The following is a 20,519-nucleotide window of genomic DNA, read 5'->3' on the forward strand; positions in this document are numbered from 1 at the left end:
ATCCACTCTCATGACTACCTCTACTTTTCTGCACTATTATTATTATTCATGATTTAGCAGCAGCCAAGAAATTCCTCAGGGTTTCAGTGATGAAGTGCCTCATTTGGACTAATTGTTTCATTTACTTTAAAAGAACAAAGAAATACGTCAAAGCACATTTACTCTTTTGAGGCCACTTTTGGATATCGTTGCCAGTTGTTAAGATTTTTGGAACTGAGCACTGAAGACTGAACTTCCAAAAATGTTTTAAGTCAGAGCAGCACACAAGGTGAAAAGAGCATCAAACCTCTTGCATTTGTGCCACTGCACATTTCACCTGGATGTCACTAATTTTCCCAGATTGCCTTGGCAGATCTCAGATATGACATGTTGTACATCATGGGTTGTAAGAATGTGGTTCAGGTTGATCATACTCTGTTTGGCCCAAAAAATTGAAAACCATTATTTTAATGTGGACGTTTCCTTTCGCTGTGCCTGGACTGGTATCCATTTACACTGCTCTCCAGTCTCCCATCCCAGTGCCTGTGTGGCTCACAAATTAAAGCTTTAGTACCCAGAGAATGTAATGCACCTTTTTAAATAAATTTTATGGCATTATTTCCTTACTATATCACTACTCAAGAAGAATGTTAAGAGCCATTTGAATTCAACTATTTGCATCTTTTTGGACACTATACAGTTGTTAAGGGAATACAAAAGAGACCTCTGTCATTCTATAAGCTGAGCTCCTTGTCTCACTGACAAGCCACCTGTGATGCTAATTCTGTGATATATTATAAGCTTTTGTGCAGGAATGAAAGGAGCTTGTTAGGTGCTATAGATTATTAACCATGAGACAAGTAGAAAAAATAAATTTTCACCTCTTTAGTATTTACCAAATTTAAGACTTATTTGCTGCCTGTCAATCTGATATTTAAAACCAGAGGACACTTGAATTTTTAACAGTTTTACTCTGAGAACTTACCTGTTACAATAAAGAGCAGATAAGTTCATTTGATGTTTTTCTTTCTGCAGACCACAAAATAAATAGTATTTTGTGTCATGTCCTTGGGGTTAGTTGTATAAATACTGCTCTTTACCTTGAAGTTAAACAGGTTGTAGTTTTTTCCTTAACACTTGAAGAATCCTGAGGAAAAGCTCTCATACTGTCAGTTCTGTTTTGTCCTGGGAATTCACAGTGAAAGTGTCTTTCACAAACCATTTGGGCTGTAAAAAAGACTTGAGCTCCAGCTCATAATGTAAAGTAGAGCAAAGAGGATTTTGACACACTAAGATAACTGGAATTCAGCTGTCCAGGCTCTCCCCAGTGCCCACAGGAAGATGTCAAATAATGGCCAAGAGCAGGTGAGGTGAGTCCCTATCTTGCATGGGTTAGGAAACAAAAGAAAAAAAAGCTGATATTGATGATGGCAGGACCAAAACCAAAATTAAGCACTTCAGTATAAAATCATCACTCCAGCAGCAGTTTAGCACCCTCCCTGATTCTAGGCTTCCTGACCAGTCTAAAGATTTCTCCACAGGGCAGAAAAAAGATTATTGAGCACATAAATCATCATCTGCCCCCAGAGTACACCCCATAAAGTCTATTTATTGCAAAGGGAGCTCTGTGAAGGCAGATCCTATAACACCATGTTTTCAAAAAAGCCCATGGCTGAAGTCCAGGAGTGTAGTCTATGCACAGGGATCTGACAGGCACTGCATCCCCCATGCCAAACAGTCCATCCAGAAGAGTGAGTGAGCACTCCCTCCAAAAGAGCAAGATCTGTGCAATCCAGTAACCTCCTCCCTCACATCCTTCCATCTGCCCACCCTTCTGCTATGTTGCATTGCTAAAGGCAAGGAAATATTTCACTTTTCACTGTAACTTCTCCAGCTTCATGATTCCACCCAGTTTGCTATCATCAGGTTTACCCAAGGCAGCTCTCAGATCAACCACCATTTTCTGACAGAGCAGAACCAAGAGGGAGCCTGAGGCTCTAGTGAAACATACTTGTCCTAGCTCAAAACCTTGCTGGGAACAGGCTTCTGCTTTTATTTGTTATTCACATTACTCTAAGAGTTTCAAGCAAATAATTTCCAGTACTCTGGTACATGACACCTTTTGTCAACTTTTGCTCCAAGTCAACAGGTTTTGTTTCTTTAGCAATTTTAAACTCTCTTTACACCTCATTGGTTTTTATCTTTTGAGGCAAATTAATAGATTCCCTTCACTAGAGTTTGGCAATGTTTTTATTTTCCTTCTATTGTGTCTTTTGTGCAGCCTAACTCTTCAAGTGACTTGATTCCACTCTGCAGCTTCCTTCACATAGCATTTGCAATGCTTTGATCATTCTCTGCCCTCGTCATTTTGTTCCTCCACTGGGAAAAATACATTAACACCAGAAATTTTCCACTCTAGGTAAAGGGGCAACTTTCTCCTTGGAGACACTGCCTGTCATGCTCAGTTTTACATTTTACCCTGTTATTGACATTGACTGTTGGCTACTTGTGGAAACTCAGGACATAATTCCCACCATAAAACATTTACCAGAGTAAACTCAACCCCACAAACAAATTGCTGCATACAAGGGGAACAATATAAAGCAACCAGCAGGGCACAGGTTTATTTTATGCAGATGTACAGTTTGCATATTATGGGACTCAACAGCACTCAAGTTTCCAATAACTTCTCTTTTTTGCTTGACCAATTTTGTTCATTACTTTTAGGTCCCTGCAGAATTCTGAGCTGTTATTACAAACATATACATTACAGAAGGAGCACAGCCTGACATGCATAGCTGTTTAATAAGGTTTTCATCAGCTGCTTTTACTGACATTTTTCATTTCTCTTAAGCCCTGCTTTTATTGTCTCAGTCTTCATTTGATACCATGAAACAAAAGGAGTGGAATATTACACAGAATGTGTTGGTGGCTGAATATCAAAAGAATCACACAATGCACTTGAAGCATGAAGGCTCTGCAGGCAATTTCCGTTCCTGTTTGCATATGTAATCTAGACTGGAAACGTTTTCCTCTTTTCCTATATCAGATCAGCCCCATAAAAAACAACAACCCCCCCCCCCCCCCCAGCATTCCCAAAGAATTGAAAATAATAGTGAGTAATAAGTCTAACATTCAAAAATAAGCATGCCTGTTTGCATCCAGAATTTGGTGACATTTTCCAAGAGCTGCACTTGTGAAACTGTCCACCTCAAACTGATGTTCAAAAAAACAGCCATTTCAAAGAACATGAGCCAAAACAAAGTATCCCTTATCACTGTGGAGTGATTGTGAAGTTCTAAACTTTAATTATTTGAGCTAATAAAGTTGGCAAAAAGAGAAAGCAGTTCTCTATCTCACCAAGTTGTCAATAAAGTGAGGGTCTGATGGCTAATTTAGGTCCACTAGGACCCAAGGCAAGTTTCTTCTGGCTCAAGGGCACAGCTCTGGCTCATCCCAAACAAGCACATTCTAGCTGGGGTTACATTTAGAAAAGAGGGATCTGTACCCAAAATCAAATTATTTGTTATGATTCAACCATTTAAAAAAAAAAAAAAAAAAGAAAAAAAGAAAAAAAGAAAAATCCCTGCTATATTTCTCAACTCACAGATCAACACTAGTGGTGTCTCTACATCCCTGCCAGGCAAGTTTTCCCAGCAGGAAAGAGGTTGAAAGAAGATCAAGTACCCTTTTTCTAGATATTTTTCTACTTTGGTGGGCTGTAACTCTTCAATATAAGATGCTTCATGATATGAAAGGGAGAAAGAGAGTGAAGCTTCACAGCCTGTGGTCAAAGGTGGTGAAAACAAACTTTTTCTATAGATGCAGTCCTGCTGCAATTACACTTCTGTTCACTTCAGTGGATTTCTATCAATGGCCATTCTTACTACTCCTCTCTTTTCTTTAGCTCACAGCTTAGCTCTGCTGCAAGGGGTTGGCTTTGTCACAGCTCTGCCTCCAGCAGCTGTGATGGATGAAGGATCCAGACACACAGCCCCTTTCCTGCATTTGGGATACACTACAGCATTCTGGGCAAATATGGTTTATTTTTTGGATCCCCATAAGTATCAGCAGACACCCATGAAACCTGAGCTGCTTTTCCTCAGATCTGATACCCAGCACTGCCAGAAGAGGGTTATGCTGAAGGGTCCTGGACAACTTTACAGATTAAAAATGCCAGTGCCAGCATGCCTGAAAAGAATCTCAGAAGTTGACTGTTGATACAATAAATATGAAGAAATATCCAACAACTGCACAGACAAAAAAAAAAATTAAAAAAAAAAAAAAGTTGTGAAAGGCAGGGAGGAAGCTAGGCAAAAAAAATTGGCTAAAAAGTTTGGAGTTGGTGTTCAGTATTAGAAATGTTGCCTAATTATTTTTTCCAAGATCTCTTCATTCATAGGTTATGCAGAGAATCTGTCAGCTACAGCAATTCCCAAATGCCCTGATACCTCCAACCTGGCAAGTAACCCTGCTGCCCACAGATATGCCCTTTAACATCTGGGAGTGATGATGATGCTGGCCATACAAATACCTACTGGATTTTGGAAGTCACAAAAGCACATCATTGCTTTGGGGCCCAGCACTAGTGTGTAATCAGAAATAATTAAAGCTGGTAAAACACCAACAATCCAACCAGATTGTCACAAAGAGATGATTAAAAATGAGGCCCAGATTCCTGCTTTGATGGTCACTCACTCAGGAAAGGAACAATTCTGAGCCTCTTGAGCCTTTGTTAATATAGGTATTAACAGTTAGATCCCAGCCTTTATCTGCCTATAATGGAGCTCATGTATGACTCAGTGATGGCATTTGATGTCACTCTGCTCATTTGTCAGAAGGAGCAGTATTTTTGTTATTAAATTTTCATTTGTCATGGCATCTATGTAAGAGTCTGCCAACTGCCAGGTTTTGTATATGTGCTAAAACAATTTTGCTCCTACAGTCAGGTCCAAGTTTTATTAAAATTAAATGGATATTTTAAGCATGTTTTGAGTCACCTCTGATTATTTCAAGCTTTGGTTTGTACCACCAGACAAAAACTCCCTCTTAAGCTAAAAATAGTCAAGAAATATGTAATAATTACTTTTTAAAACTTGCAATTTACAGTGACATTTAATCAATTTTTCAGAACTGCAATTTGAGAAGTATGTAATTACATCTGACCAGTGATAATCACAGACACAAATACAATAAGGCACATTGAGGCTGACCTTTCTTAATTGAACTTTACAATTAATTATCCATTGTCTGTATATTATTTAGAATCAATAAACAATTTACAATAATCTTCTAAGATTACATCCTATTTTTCTGAATGAAAGTGACATCATGGGTTGTTCAGTTTCTTATTTGTTTAGTCTAAAGGGACTGCTCACATCTCACCACCTTCACTCCTGCCAGGAAGCACAATCCATAGGCCAGGTGGGAAACCTGGGAGACCTGAGATGGCTTTAGTCCCCTCAGACCATGGCTCCCATCTCTTGTGATGAGAATGACAACACTAAGCTTTCCTCTTCAGCTCAAGTAGAAACAATGGATGTGGTTTATGCCTGAAAACAGCTAAATCTATACAAATATATAGTTAAATATATACAAAGTGCTACTTACTACAGGTAATAAAGTAATCTATGATGGAACACTTATCTCCAAGAAGAGCTTCACCTTCTAATGGAGAAGTATAACCTGCCTCCCTAATTTGTTTTCTCCACAGACCTTTGTCTTCCATCCCCAGCTTTATTTTAGCAATTAATGAAGTCATTATAAGTCTTTCTATTGATTTCAGTAGCCTCCAGTAGAAGACTCCAGCACTGCCTCTGGGAGCTGCTTTCAGTTCTCTTGGCAAAAAGGAATTTGTTAGCTGTACAGCATTACATATTAATTTATACCACCAGGTCTGACAGTCTGCCTGGGAGGCAGAAAGGCTGTAATTTAATATCTGAAGGTATATTATGTTCATTAAGTGATATGTGTACATTACCTGACTGCAGATGTGAACAGAAATTAATTTTCATATAACAGAGTGCAGTATAAACTAATGAGAAATGAAGGAACACTGGTAACCACACAGTAACAAAATATTCTCACATCCACACATGCCCCCTGAGAATTGTTACCTCATGCCCTGCCTGACAGAAGTCTACCAACAGTGGGTTTTGTTGTCTGAGGTGACTCACCTGGAATTACTTAATGCTTCCAAGTGAAGCCAAGGAATGTTAACATTTTAAAGAGCTCAATGATACAATAAATCCTTACCCTGGATTTACAGTATTGGCATCACATTTAACTTTAGTATCTGTGATGTTTTTCCACATTAGGTATGAAAAGTGACTGAGAGGTTACAATTGTAATCTAGAACATGCCTGCACTGCAATAAAACCTCCAATCCCAAAGCTAAAATGACTTTGCCTTCTGTATTGATCCACCAATACCTCAAGATAAACGTGCATATTTAAAATTATATTCTGTAACATGTGAACTGGCACACCACATGGGATAAAACTATTGAAATGACACAAAAGTAAATGGAAGAATAAAAGATTCTTGTAAAACAATTTGCCATTCCTATTGGATATCAAACACCTGACTTTTTCATGACATGTTTATTCCTTCTTTAGTGTATGCTCCTTAGGAAGGATGATTTCCTATGGCAGCAAGTTCTGTAAAAATTTGCATGCCACAAATTAAGGTAAAAAGCACTGGAAAAGATGCCTGGGCCTAAAATCTAGTGAAACACAAAGGAATATTTCAATTCAAGATGTTTTGGATCAGTACATGAGTGCAAACCACCTTTTGTTAATAAACATTTCATAGAAATAATGTAATGAAAAAGAAAATAGGAATATCCTGTGACTCATTTCCTTCTTTATATTATTCACCTTCCAAATTATGTATCTATATAGACATACATATACATCCAGAGCCTTTTCTGCAAGAGGGACTACATACTGAAACATCACAGCTTTCTTAGTGTCCTTCATACTCTTTCATGTTTTGCTATTGCCTCCAATGACCAATTTCTCTCCATTTTTAAGACACCAACTAGTCCCATTGCACCTCTTGCTAACACCAGATCTTTACAAATGCACTGTAATGACTCTGAAATTCCTGATTCCTCTCACCTTTGACTGAGATCCAGGGCTTCCAATGTCAAGTCCATGTTCTCACATCAGAAAAAAGAGACTGCTCCTTAGGCTTCATGCATCAAAAGCAAACATCTGGCAGTGCTTTGGAAATTGTACCCCACCTCAAAAATGTGAAATAGATTTTTCTACAATGTCAGTGGGAACTCATATTTTTAACAGCTTTATGCTCCACTGGCCCTTGAGAAGAAAATATCCAGATTTTAGCAATGAGCACGATTAAAATATATATTCCCTAACTAAAAATTCCATAATACCTGAAGTAATACATCTTAGTGTAGGCTTAAAAACATGTGCCATAGAAATCATTTAACTTCCACCTGCACTTATGTATGTAGCATCCACAAGACTGAATGCATGGAACAGAAGAGCACCAATGAAAAACTACTAAACAAATAACCTTCTAACCACCTACATGTATAATCATTTAATTTATAATAACTTTGCAAATGTAAGCACAGTCATTCATACATAAGCCTTCAAATCCCTTCATGTGGGATCTGAAGATTCTCTGAGACTCATGGATAATTTTATCAAGCAGTGAGAATTTTCAGAACTTCTCCTCAAAATAAAACAACAAAATCAAATCAAATAACAGAAGCAAAAGTCAGTAAAACACTAAGACTAGAGTCTAAATATTATGGAACTATTTGCATTCTTCCTCTGGCTGTTCTTTATTATTATTATTATTATTAATATTATTATAAGAAGAAGAAGAAAATATTTCACCTGGTGTAAAGTAGAATTTATTCTTTTCAGTCTGAGCGGAACAAGGCATTACCTACTGAACAATAACAACTAAGAAGCCTCTCCAATGTCAGGGTTTATCTGCTGGCTATCATGGAGGGATGTGATGCTGATGGAACATGAGTGCAGGTCCTGCCACTTTGACCACACTGCCTTTCCAAACCTTGTCCCACATGCAAACAAAACCCAGTTATGACACCAGAAACCGGATTAATTGAGTGGAATTCTGAGCCTGCTGCTGGTGACCCAATGACTGGGAAGTGCCCTGGAGGTTTAAAGTCTCGTGTCCTTCCCAGGGTGGCAGTCACAGATATAACAAACCTGTCCAGTTAGATTACATTAGCCAACTGCTGTTTACAAATGGGGGCAGCACACAGGCCTGCCCATTGTTTGGCACAGACAAGCACAATCAGCCCTGGCATCTGAAGCTGCTGAGGGATTGCCAGCCCCTGGTGCAGATGGTGGCAGCTCGAGAGCACTAATTACCGATGGCATTAATGATGAGGTAACCTGTCTCTCTCCAGCTAATTAAGAGATGGAATATGTTTCCCATTAATTTATTCCCAGATAACAAATTGTTTCTTAGATAACAAATTGCAGCTTTAATGATGGAGAGCAATGAAACCAAATTATCTGTTCTTTGGAAAAATTTGTTTTCTGCTAATTGCTCTAAACAATCAATAAGAGAATTACAACTGGCATCCCCCACTGAGAACAGGAGCAGAGGTGTCAAAGTCAATTAGCTTCCTGCAGCACAATGCACTCAGATGGAAAGAGTCATTACACAACAGTGTAAAAGTCAAACTACACAGTGTGCAGCTTCAGGAACAAAGCAGGCTCAGATGGAAGTCTAACAGAAGGCTCCACCATACTTGTGAATTGTTCATGTACCACTGCAGTTTCCAGTTTTCCTTTAGATGCTTCCCAGAAAGGATAAAGACAAGGTAGGAGGGCATCCTTGGATCTTGGGAGCCCAGGAAGGCTGTAACTTCAGAAGTCATGACTGAGAAACATCTCATCTACAGAGTAAAAGGAGCAGATAATCAGCTCTGTTTTCTGCCTTAGTATAAAAATGATAAATGTGGAAAAGCCAAGAACTCCATGGGGGCTAGTGAAATATTCTACAGGTGGCAGTGTTAGGTTTACAGGTGGACTCAGTGATGTTAGAGGTCTTTCCCAACCTAAATAATTCTGTTATCATCCATATCAGAAAAAAATTCAAGCACATAAGACTGACCTATTCTGCTGGAATTAATTCTCACTCCTGTTTTATTTGATTGTCCTTAAAAACATAGAGTTTTAGATGTACTTTTATTTTTAAGACATTCGGTGTTCTAGAGCATTCAATTAGAAAGTAACATTTCAACATTTGTCTAATTCAATGGAACACAATTCCTTTGTGTTCTATGACCCTTCAAATACTCATGAAAACAGACTTGTTTTCACTAGAACAGCTGTGACTGAAAATCTGGGGTAAAACCTATAAGAAATGGCAATATACATGAATGTTCCTTTCCACAGCAGCCACAAGCAAACAAGGAGTGGCACTCGTTGGCACAGCCTCTTCTCCACATACAGGAGAGTGGCCAAGGCAGTGCCAGCCGTCTCAGAGATGGGCAAGGACAAGAAAGGGTTTGAAGCTGTGCCAAGAGAGGTGTACACTGGACATTAGGAAGAACTGCTGCCCAGAAAGGGGCATGAGATATGGGAATGGTGTGCCCCAGGGGGCACTGGTGCAGTCACCGTTGCAGTAGGTGTTCAAGGTAAGCCTGGCCATAGCACTCCAGGCTCAGATCTGCTTGCCATGGTAACCATGGATCACAGGCTGGAGTTGATCTCTCAGAACTCTTCCCAGCCAGTGCTTGGATTCTGTGACATCACAGCCTCTGGGGCAGCATGGTGCCTGGCAACTGTCCCCAGCCACCGCCGTGCCCCACAGCCTGGGCACACCTCGGCAAGGACAGACGTCCGAGCGGGTGTGCTGCTGGCAGTTGTTCTCAGAGCACCATGGCTGACCCTATTCCTTGGATGGTGAACTTTTACCTGCTGCTGCTCCTGGGCCATCGTCCCGACCCAGTTATCCATCGTGGGTCGGGCACGGTGCTGTATGTCCAGGAGCCAGAGCAGCAGGACAGGGAGCCTGACCCAACCACCCCCTGCATAGATTTAACGTGGCAGTCCTGGACGTGCCTGTGGGTGCAGCTGCTGGCCACAGGCACTGTCCTAGGATGGCGCCACTACCGTGGCCGCTGGACACGCTGGAGAAGGGTGAGGGATGGGGGTCAGGCAGGAAGGATGGGCTTGGACCTCTTGGGCAGCCCTTTGGCCAAGGCCCCATGGCAGAGTGGAGCTGAGCCTCTGGCTGGGAGTCAGGCCAGGGCTGAGCTCAGGGACAGCCCCAGGCAGAGGCAGCCAGAGCTCTGCTTGCTGCAGCCTGGCCAGGCCTGGCTCTCTTGCTCAGAGGCCAAAGGCAGCCCAGAGAGGGGCCCTGCTCTGCCCCTCTGCCCCTTCCATCGGGATCCCTGTGCTTTGCCTTGCAGAATCGGCGCCAGAGGCCCCGCACCAGCAGCCCAGGACAAGGTTGTTCCTCAGAGCTGGTCCAGCTGCTGAGGAACAACCACACCCTGCTGCAGGAGTTCCTGGAACGCTGCTCCCAGCAGGCGGCCCAGAGCAGCGGAGCAGCGCAGGGGGCCAGCCGCAGGAGGAGGAGGAGGAGGAGAGAAACCAAATCTCGCCCAGCGCTGACCTCCAGCTCCAGCACGGCGCGCAGGGCAGAGCAGGGAATGGGTGACCCGTGCCAGCCCGGGCACGGCGACATTCCCCATCGTAGATTTTAGAGACCCCCCATCCTTACCTGTAGCCACCCCCACCACCTTTTCCACCTTCCCCTTAATATTCCTGTTCTACATGTTCAAGTTAGGCATTAGGCTGTTACCCCATAGTCCCCCGTAGTGTAGATTTTTAGAGTAGTAAAGTTAATAAAGTTCATGTTCTCTGCACATCCTGTGTTGTTTGCTTGATATTCCATCCAAGAGGGGACACAGAGGGATGGGTTTGAGCAGGAGCTCCAGACTGCCTGCAATGGAGAGCCTGAGTGCAGCAGCAGCATTTGCAGGAGTGCAAATGGAGGGCAGCTGGAAAGAAGATGGTGGGCAGTATTCTCCTGCCTCCATCTTCCAAGGAAGAGTCAAGTCAATCCCTGTCTGTGCTCTGCTGGGGGGGTCCCTAAAGGCTCCAGGAGGTGTCTGGGTGGCTCCAAAAGGGGCTTGCAGGACCCTGGGGCACCAGGGAAGGAACAGCATCATCCCAGGAATGCTGTGAGAGATTCCCAGAGCGGCCCCACCTGGGGCCCGGGCAAGGGATGGATTCAGGCAGGCAAATACATCCAGGGGCTGCCTGGGCTATGGCAGTGAGGCCCAGCCCTGTTTCATATCTTTCTGCTCTTCATTTGTATTTAGTCCTTTGTATTTATCCTCCTGACCTTCACAATGGGATTAGATTTCACTCTCTTACAAGGCAAAACCTTAGTTATTTTATTTCCACTAAACAACCATGTGTATTACCAGCTTAAATGACTTCTCTCTGACTTACTCTGCATCTTGCTCCTTTACAGCAAGATGCATCAAGCACCTCTGTTAAAGTACAGATGCCTCCCTGGAAAGAGGACAATCTTGCTATTTTCTGAAGAATCTTAACTTTGATGATGCACCAAATTTTACAAATCCAAGAGGAAAAAAGCCTACAGATCAGTTTTACAGTTTCAAAAGCTGATTCCTCAACTCTTGCACACCAGTTTCCTTATTGGCAACGTTCAGCAGTGATACCAAACAAGCACAGAAAACAAATGGGAGAAGAAATGCAGACAGCCAGCAGGGGACCACCTACCAAAATACTGGGAAGAAACAGCACCCAGCAACAATTTCACTACAAGATGGACTGATCTTCTAGTTAGCTTCAAAGCAATACATGGACTTGCTTACTTTCAAAGCCTGTCCAATTTTCAATTAAAAATAGAAAAATAACTCCTCTCCACATGCATCATTACTGTTAAGACTTGTCTATGTCTTCAGCTGTTCTTATTTGACTTGCAGGATAATGAAATGTATTGAGATGGGATTTCAAGGCAGGTGCTGGACAAGGTATGGGAAGTATGTGCTGTTTTAGAATCCTCAATATCAGCAGACAATTTGCTAAAGTTGAATTCTCTTTTTTCCAAGCAAAAGAACCACCTAGTGTTTTTATCTTCCCTGGTGTTTCCAAGGAAAACACTATTAGCTTTCTAGGCATACAGTTCCTGGCTATTGGAATATATACACTTAGGAAACAATGTAATTTTAAGAACAATCTGCTGAAGCAGTATTTTACTTTTTAAGATATTTTATTTAACTACTTGCTTTAAGAAGGAAAAGTGTTTCAAATCCCAATTTTGCCCTCCTTTATCCTTATTCAACAGCATGGATCTTTGAGTGCATGGGCAAATGGTTAAACTGAATGTGGCACATGTTTCCCCAGTATCAATATCCCCACAATCTAAACTGTGGAATTACTATTTCCCCAAAGAGAAACTTTTTGGGATTTGCAACTCATCTCAAAACCTCAGGAAAACGAAATCAGCAGAATTTCCCTAATTCAATGGAATTCCAATTGTGTTCTATGACCCTTCAAATACTCATGAAAACAGACTTGTTTTCACTAGAACAGCTGTGACTGAAAATCTGGGGTAAAACCTATAAGAAATGGCAATATACATGAATGTTCCTTTCCACAGCAGCCACAAGCAAACAAGGAGTGGCACTCGTTGGCACAGCCTCTTGCCCACATACAGGAGAGTGGCCAAGGCAGTGCCAGCCGTCTCAGAGATGGGCAAGGACAAGAAAGGGTTTGAAGCTGTGCCAAGAGAGGTGTACACTGGACATTAGGAAGAACTGCTGCCCAGAAAGGGGCATGAGATATGGGAATGGTGTGCCCCAGGGGGCACTGGTGCAGTCACCGTTGCAGTAGGTGTTCAAGGTAAGCCTGGCCATAGCACTCCAGGCTCAGATCTGCTTGCCATGGTAACCATGGATCACAGGCTGGAGTTGATCTCTCAGAACTCTTCCAAGCCAGTGCTTGGATTCTGTGACATCACAGCCTCTGGGGCAGCATGGTGCCTGGCAACTGTCCCCAGCCACCGCCGTGCCCCACAGCCTGGGCACACCTCGGCAAGGACAGACGTCCGAGCGGGTGTGCTGCTGGCAGCTTCCCCAGAGCACCATGGCCGACCCTGTTCCTTGGCTGGTCAACTTTTACCTGCTGCTGCTCCTGGGCCATCGTCCCGACCCAACTATCCATCGTGGGTCGGGCACGGTGCTGTATGTCCAGGAGCCAGAGCAGCAGGACAGGGACCCTGAGCCAACCACCCCCTGCATGGATGTATCGTGGCAGTCCTGGACGTGCCTGTGGGTGCAGCTGCTGGCCACAGGCACTGTCCTAGGATGGCGCCGCTACCGTGGCCGCTGGAGACGCTGGAGAAGGGTGAGGGATGGGGGGTCAGGCAGGAAGGATGGGCTTGGACCTCTTGGGCAGCCCTTTGGCCAAGGCCCCATGGCAGAGTGGAGCTGAGCCTCTGGCTGGGAGTCAGGCCAGGGCTGAGCTCAGGGACAGCCCCAGGCAGAGGCAGCCAGAGCTCTGCTTGCTGCAGCCTGGCCAGGCCTGGCTCTCTTGCTCAGAGGCCAAAGGCAGCCCAGAGAGGGGCCCTGCTCTGCCCCTCTGCCCCTTCCATCGGGATCCCTGTGCTTTGCCTTGCAGAATCGGCGCCAGAGGCCCCGCACCAGCAGCCCAGGACAAGGTTGTTCCTCAGAGCTGGTCCAGCTGCTGAGGAACAACCACACCCTGCTGCAGGAGTTCCTGGAACGCTGCTCCCAGCAGGCGGCCCAGAGCAGCGGAGCAGCGCAGGGGGCCAGCCGCAGGAGGAGGAGGAGGAGCAGAAACCAAATCTCGCCCAGCGCTGACCTCCAGCTCCAGCACGGCGCTCAGGGCAGAGCAGGGAATGGGTGACCCGTGCCAGCCCGGGCACGGCGACATTCCCCATCGTAGACTTTAGAGACCCCCCATCCTTACCTGTAGCCACCCCCACCACCTTTTCCACCTTCCCCTTAATATTCCTGTTCTACATGTTCAAGTTAGGCATTAGGCTGTTACCCCATAGTCCCCCGTAGTGTAGATTTTTAGAGTAGTAAAGTTAATAAAGTTCATGTTCTCTGCACATCCTGTGTTGTTTGCTTGATATTCCATCCAAGAGGGGACACAGAGGGATGGGTTTGAGCAGGAGCTCCAGACTGCCTGCAATGGAGAGCCTGAGTGCAGCAGCAGCATTTGCAGGAGTGCAAATGGAGGGCAGCTGGAAAGAAGATGGTGGGCAGTATTCTCCTGCCTCCATCTTCCAAGGAAGAGTCAAGTCAATCCCTGTCTGTGCTCTGCTGGGGGGGTCCCTAAAGGCTCCAGGAGGTGTCTGGGTGGCTCCAAAAGGGGCTTGCAGGACCCTGGGGCACCAGGGAAGGAACAGCATCATCCCAGGAATGCTGTGAGAGATTCCCCAGAGCGGCCCCACCTGGGGCCCGGGCAAGGGATGGATTCAGGCAGGCAAATACATCCAGGGGCTGCCTGGGCTATGGCAGTGAGGCCCAGCCCTGTTTCATATCTTTCTGCTCTTCATTTGTATTTAGTCCTTTGTATTTATCCTCCTGACCTTCACAATGGGATTAGATTTCACTCTCTTACAAGGCAAAACCTTAGTTATTTTATTTCCACTAAACAACCATGTGTATTACCAGCTTAAATGACTTCTCTCTGACTTACTCTGCATCTTGCTCCTTTACAGCAAGATGCATCAAGCACCTCTGTTAAAGTACAGATGCCTCCCTGGAAAGAGGACAATCTTGCTATTTTCTGAAGAATCTTAACTTTGATGATGCACCAAATTTTACAAATCCAAGAGGAAAAAAGCCTACAGATCAGTTTTACAGTTTCAAAAGCTGATTCCTCAACTCTTGCACACCAGTTTCCTTATTGGCAACGTTCAGCAGTGATACCAAACAAGCACAGAAAACAAATGGGAGAAGAAATGCAGACAGCCAGCAGGGGACCACCTACCAAAATACTGGGAAGAAACAGCACCCAGCAACAATTTCACTACAAGATGGACTGATCTTCTAGTTAGCTTCAAAGCAATACATGGACTTGCTTACTTTCAAAGCCTGTCCAATTTTCAATTAAAAATAGAAAAATAACTCCTCTCCACATGCATCATTACTGTTAAGACTTGTCTATGTCTTCAGCTGTTCTTATTTGACTTGCAGGATAATGAAATGTATTGAGATGGGATTTCAAGGCAGGTGCTGGACAAGGTATAGGAAGTATGTGCTGTTTTAGAATCCTCAATATCAGCAGACAATTTGCTAAAGTTGAATTCTCTTTTTTCCAAGCAAAAGAACCACCTAGTGTTTTTATCTTCCCTGGTGTTTCCAAGGAAAACACTATTAGCTTTCTAGGCATACAGTTCCTGGCTATTGGAATATATACACTTAGGAAACAATGTAATTTTAAGAACAATCTGCTGAAGCAGTATTTTACTTTTTAAGATATTTTATTTATCTACTTGCTTTAAGAAGGAAAAGTGTTTCAAATCCCAATTTTGCCCTCCTTTATCCTTATTCAACAGCATGGATCTTTGAGTGCATGGGCAAATGGTTAAACTGAATGTGGCACATGTTTCCCCAGTATCAATATCCCCACAATCTAAACTGTGGAATTACTATTTCCCCAAAGAGAAACTTTTTGGGATTTGCAACTCATCTCAAAACCTCAGGAAAACGAAATCAGCAGAATTTCCCTAATTCAATGGAATTCCAATTGTGTTCTATGACCCTTCAAATACTCATGAAAACAGACTTGTTTTCACTAGAACAGCTGTGACTGAAAATCTGGGGTAAAACCTATAAGAAATGGCAATATACATGAATGTTCCTTTCCACAGCAGCCACAAGCAAACAAGGAGTGGCACTCGTTGGCACAGCCTCTTGCTCCACATACAGGAGAGTGGCCAAGGCAGTGCCAGCCGTCTCAGAGATGGGCAAGGACAAGAAAGGGTTTGAAGCTGTGCCAAGAGAGGTGTACACTGGACATTAGGAAGAACTGCTGCCCAGAAAGGGGCATGAGATATGGGAATGGTGTGCCCCAGGGGGCACTGGTGCAGTCACCGTTGCAGTAGGTGTTCAAGGTAAGCCTGGCCATAGCACTCCAGGCTCAGATCTGCTTGCCATGGTAACCATGGATCACAGGCTGGAGTTGATCTCTCAGAACTCTTCCAAGCCAGTGCTTGGATTCTGTGACATCACAGCCTCTGGGGCAGCATGGTGCCTGGCAACTGTCCCCAGCCACCGCCGTGCCCCACAGCCTGGGCACACCTCGGCAAGGACAGACGTCCGAGCGGGTGTGCTGCTGGCAGTTGGCACAGAGCACCATGGCCGACCCTGTTCCTTGGCTGGTCAACTTTTACCTGCTGCTGCTCCTGGGCCATCGTCCCGACCCAACTATCCATCGTGGGTCGGGCACGGTGCTGTATGTCCAGGAGCCAGAGCAGCAGGACAGGGACCCTGAGCCAACCACCCCCTGCATGGATATATCGTGGCAGTCCTGGACGTGCCTGTGGGTGCAGCTGCTGGCCACAGGCACTGTCCTAGGATGGCGCCGCTACCGTGGCCGCTGGAGACGCTGGAGAAGGGTGAGGGATGGGGGTCAGGCAGGAAGGATGGGCTTGGACCTCTTGGGCAGCCCTTTGGCCAAGGCCCCATGGCAGAGTGGAGCTGAGCCTCTGGCTGGGAGTCAGGCCAGGGCTGAGCTCAGGGACAGCCCCAGGCAGAGGCAGCCAGAGCTCTGCTTGCTGCAGCCTGGCCAGGCCTGGCTCTCTTGCTCAGAGGCCAAAGGCAGCCCAGAGAGGGGCCCTGCTCTGCCCCTCTGCCCCTTCCATCGGGATCCCTGTGCTTTGCCTTGCAGAATCGGCGTCAGAGGCCCCGCACCAGCAGCCCAGGAGAAGGTTGTTCCTCAGAGCTGGTCCAGCTCCTGAGGAACAACCACACCCTGCTGCAGGAGCTGCTGGAACGCTGCTCCCAGCAGGCGGGCCAGAGCAGCGGAGGAGCAGCGCAGGGGGCCAGCCGCAGGAGGAGGAGGAGGCTGAGAAACCAAATCTCGCCCAGCGCTGACCTCCAGCTCCAGCACGGCGCTCAGGGCAGAGCGGGGAATGGGTGACCCGTGCCAGCCCAGGCACGGCGACATTCCCCATCGTAGACGTTAGAGACCCCCCATCCTTACCTGTAGCCACCCCCACCACCTTTTCCACCTTCCCCTTAATATTCCTGTTCCACATGTTCAAGTTAGGCATTAGGCTGTTACCCCATAGTCCCCCGTAGTGTAGATTTTTAGAGTAGTAAAGTTAATAAAGTTCATGTTCTCTGCACATCCTGTGTTGTTTGCTTGATATTCCATCCAAGAGGGGACACAGAGGGATGGGTTTGAGCAGGAGCTCCAGACTGCCTGCAATGGAGAGCCTGAGTGCAGCAGCAGCATTTGCAGGAGTGCAAATGGAGGGCAGCTGGAAAGAAGATGGTGGGCAGTATTCTCCTGCCTCCATCTTCCAAGGAAGAGTCAAGTCAATCCCTGTCTGTGCTCTGCTGGGGGGGTCCCTAAAGGCTCCAGGAGGTGTCTGGGTGGCTCCAAAAGGGGCTTGCAGGACCCTGGGGCACCAGGGAAGGAACAGCATCATCCCAGGAATGCTGTGAGAGATTCCCCAGAGCGGCCCCACCTGGGGCCCGGGCAAGGGATGGATTCAGGCAGGCAAATACATCCAGGGGCTGCCTGGGCTATGGCAGTGAGGCCCAGCCCTGTTTCATATCTTTCTGCTCTTCATTTGTATTTAGTCCTTTGTATTTATCCTCCTGACCTTCACAATGGGATTAGATGTCACTTTCTTACAAGGCAAAACCTTAGTTATTTATTTCCACTAAACAACCATGTGTATTACCAGCATAAATGACTTCTCTCTGACTTACTCTGCATCTTGCTCCTCTACAGCCTATTCTGCTGGAATTAATTCTCACTCCTATTTTATTTGATTGTCCTTAAATACATGGATTTTTAGATGTACTTTTATTTTTAAGACATTATTCATGCATTATTTGGTAGTTCTAGTGCATTCAATTAGAAAGTAACATTTCAACATACTTTGTGCTTGACATAACTCACTTTGTGTGTTGGAGGACTCAAATCTCCAACATTTTCCATTAATTCTTTGTACCCTACAGTGAAATAAGTAAAAAAACTTATATTTTGCCCTTGAAAACTGAAATCATAGAGCTCTACATGAGCCCCTGACTGATTTAACTTCTCTCCTGGGAAGTTCCTCACTATTAGTAAGGAGTAGGTCTGGCACAAGTTACTTGAATGACAGCACTTGTCTGCCCCAGACCTTTCCATCAGGACACTTTCCTGCACAATTTCCCTACAGCAATGTCTCTCATTTTATACAGGGTAAAAAAGGCAGGCCACCCAAGACCTTGATCAACTGAGCAATGTTTTCAGCAGTGATGTAATGCTGTTTTTGCAAACACATTATCTTCCCACTTTCTACTTTATGCTATGGCACACAAAGGAGACCACTCACTTTTGCATGCAAGCACAATTGCAAAGGCATCCAAAAATTCTGTTTAAGGCCACCTACCACTGCTTTTCCATGAGTTATCAGAAACAACACAGCCAGCCTATTGAGAAGGAAATAACAATGAATGGCTGTTCAGGGAAAAGTTTACACACATCCTCACAGCTCTCTTTATTCAGAGCATGTAAATAACAACAGTGTGCAAGCCCTACAGCCACTCATTCAGCACCCTGTTGTGACTCCCTCTGTTTCTTTCCACTTGCCTCTACCAAAGTCAAGTTCTAGTGTCCTTTGTTGGCCACAACATATAAAACTGGCATGTGTGACCTCAATACAAAGCATTATATACCTTGTACAAAGCAGACAAGACTGTCTGTTCACCATCAAATTCCTGACTGGGCTTATGGTGGTTTGTCTACACATTGATGACTCATTAAGTTTTGTTGAAAGGGAAAACAAACATTTTGTTTTGTTGCAAAACACTCCTAATTCAGAGCCTATTCTGTTGCAAAGCAGAAAAACGAATGAAAAAAAATTACCATATTTAACAGTTCTCAGCTCTTCTCCTTGGCCAGGATTCTTGTGGAATGAAGGCAACATTCCTCCACAGCTCTATGCATAACAAGAGTAAGTTAAGCCACCTGCAGAACAGAGTCTGTTTTCCTCTGCAAAAGAGAGCATGTGGTGCTTGGAATGGAAACTTGATACAGGAGGAAACATCTCCCATATATATTCTTGTTTACAAAGCCTCTGACAAAATTTTAAATATTGCTCTGAATGCCTTGCTTACTTTTCCAGCAGAAATGGTTTTTTTTCCTGTGCTAACACAAGACAGATTTCCATGGAATGGCAGCTGAGTGCTAACATTTGCTCTTTACAACATATCCCTCTATAGAGGAGACCAAATTCTGCTTTCCTTCTCATTTCCTTCTCATTATTACTGTATAAATAATAGTTACACTGTGTCATCCTAAGTCATGAGTTTTGCTTATAAATTTTAGCATTTATCTCATCTCATGTTAGACAGCTTTTCCTCCTTAACACTGGAATCTTGATACTTTATTTACAGATACACAGGGTGGGTATCCAACAAAACTTAGGTTGGTTCTCACTGTGCAACTTTTGTTCTTCCTTCACACACGTGAAGTGTTTACACGAACTAAAGGAAATCGTTCCTCATACTTTTTGCTCATCTGGGTCACCTGAAATGTGCAGTGCAAAATGAAATTCCTACAAAGAGAACCCCTCATCCCTCTTCCTACACTCTGCTTCACACTTCACTATGCACACAATGTGGTAATTGCTTTTGCTTGACTTGCTCAAACAGCCATTTTCACGATGTGACAGCCAGGGCACTAATATATTTATGCCCTTTGTAATCGGCCAGCACTGCTTGTAATTAGGTGCAAAGTTAATTAAGTGCAATACATCTAATAACTGCCTGCCAGTAACTGTAAAGTCTGATTTAGCACATGAGCTGTCAAGGTGTCAGAATGGAGTGCTAAAAAATAAGTTGCTAACAGGGAAACAATCCTGCCACAAGTCAGAGAAAAGCACAGTGACAGCGAGTGAGTTGAGGAGAGGAAAAGCTAAGTCAAAACTCACTATTTCCAACAATGGGATATGACCCACCTGCATGCTGATAAGTTGTATCTTTCTTAATGGAATGATATATTGAAGTATTCCTTCATTTACCAGCCACTGTCTTCTCCTATAGACAACCCTTCCCTTCAAGAGCTACACACATGGCCTAGAACTGTCTCAAGTCTGGAAATAATAGTAAACGAACAGATTCTATTTTTTAATAATGCAAAAAAGGGATTCTAAGCCAGAGGATCTCATTTCATGTCCACAAAACTACTTTTGTTTGTTTTATTGCACAAAACACAGTTTTTCCTCTACTGAACCTAAGAGAATATTCCAAATTCTTCTTTCTTTAACTTTGAATTGCTCAGATGTTC

At 44.2% G+C, this 20,519-nt stretch overlaps 1 long non-coding RNA gene across 1 annotated transcript; it reads right to left on the minus strand.

Moving 5' to 3' along the window:
• Positions 1-7,163: 7,163 nt before the first annotated feature.
• LOC306802035 lies at positions 7,164-20,269 on the minus strand. Its single transcript, XR_013774257.1, has 4 exons — positions 20,191-20,269; positions 19,098-19,223; positions 8,741-8,887; positions 7,164-7,301 (listed from the first exon to the last, which is right to left on the minus strand). It is a non-coding gene; the product is annotated as an uncharacterized lncRNA (long non-coding RNA).
• Positions 20,270-20,519: the final 250 nt, after the last annotated feature.

Source organism: Erithacus rubecula, assembly GCF_903797595.1.
Source record: "Erithacus rubecula genome assembly, chromosome: 5".
In the NCBI taxonomy this organism is placed as follows: domain Eukaryota; kingdom Metazoa; phylum Chordata; class Aves; order Passeriformes; family Muscicapidae; genus Erithacus; species Erithacus rubecula.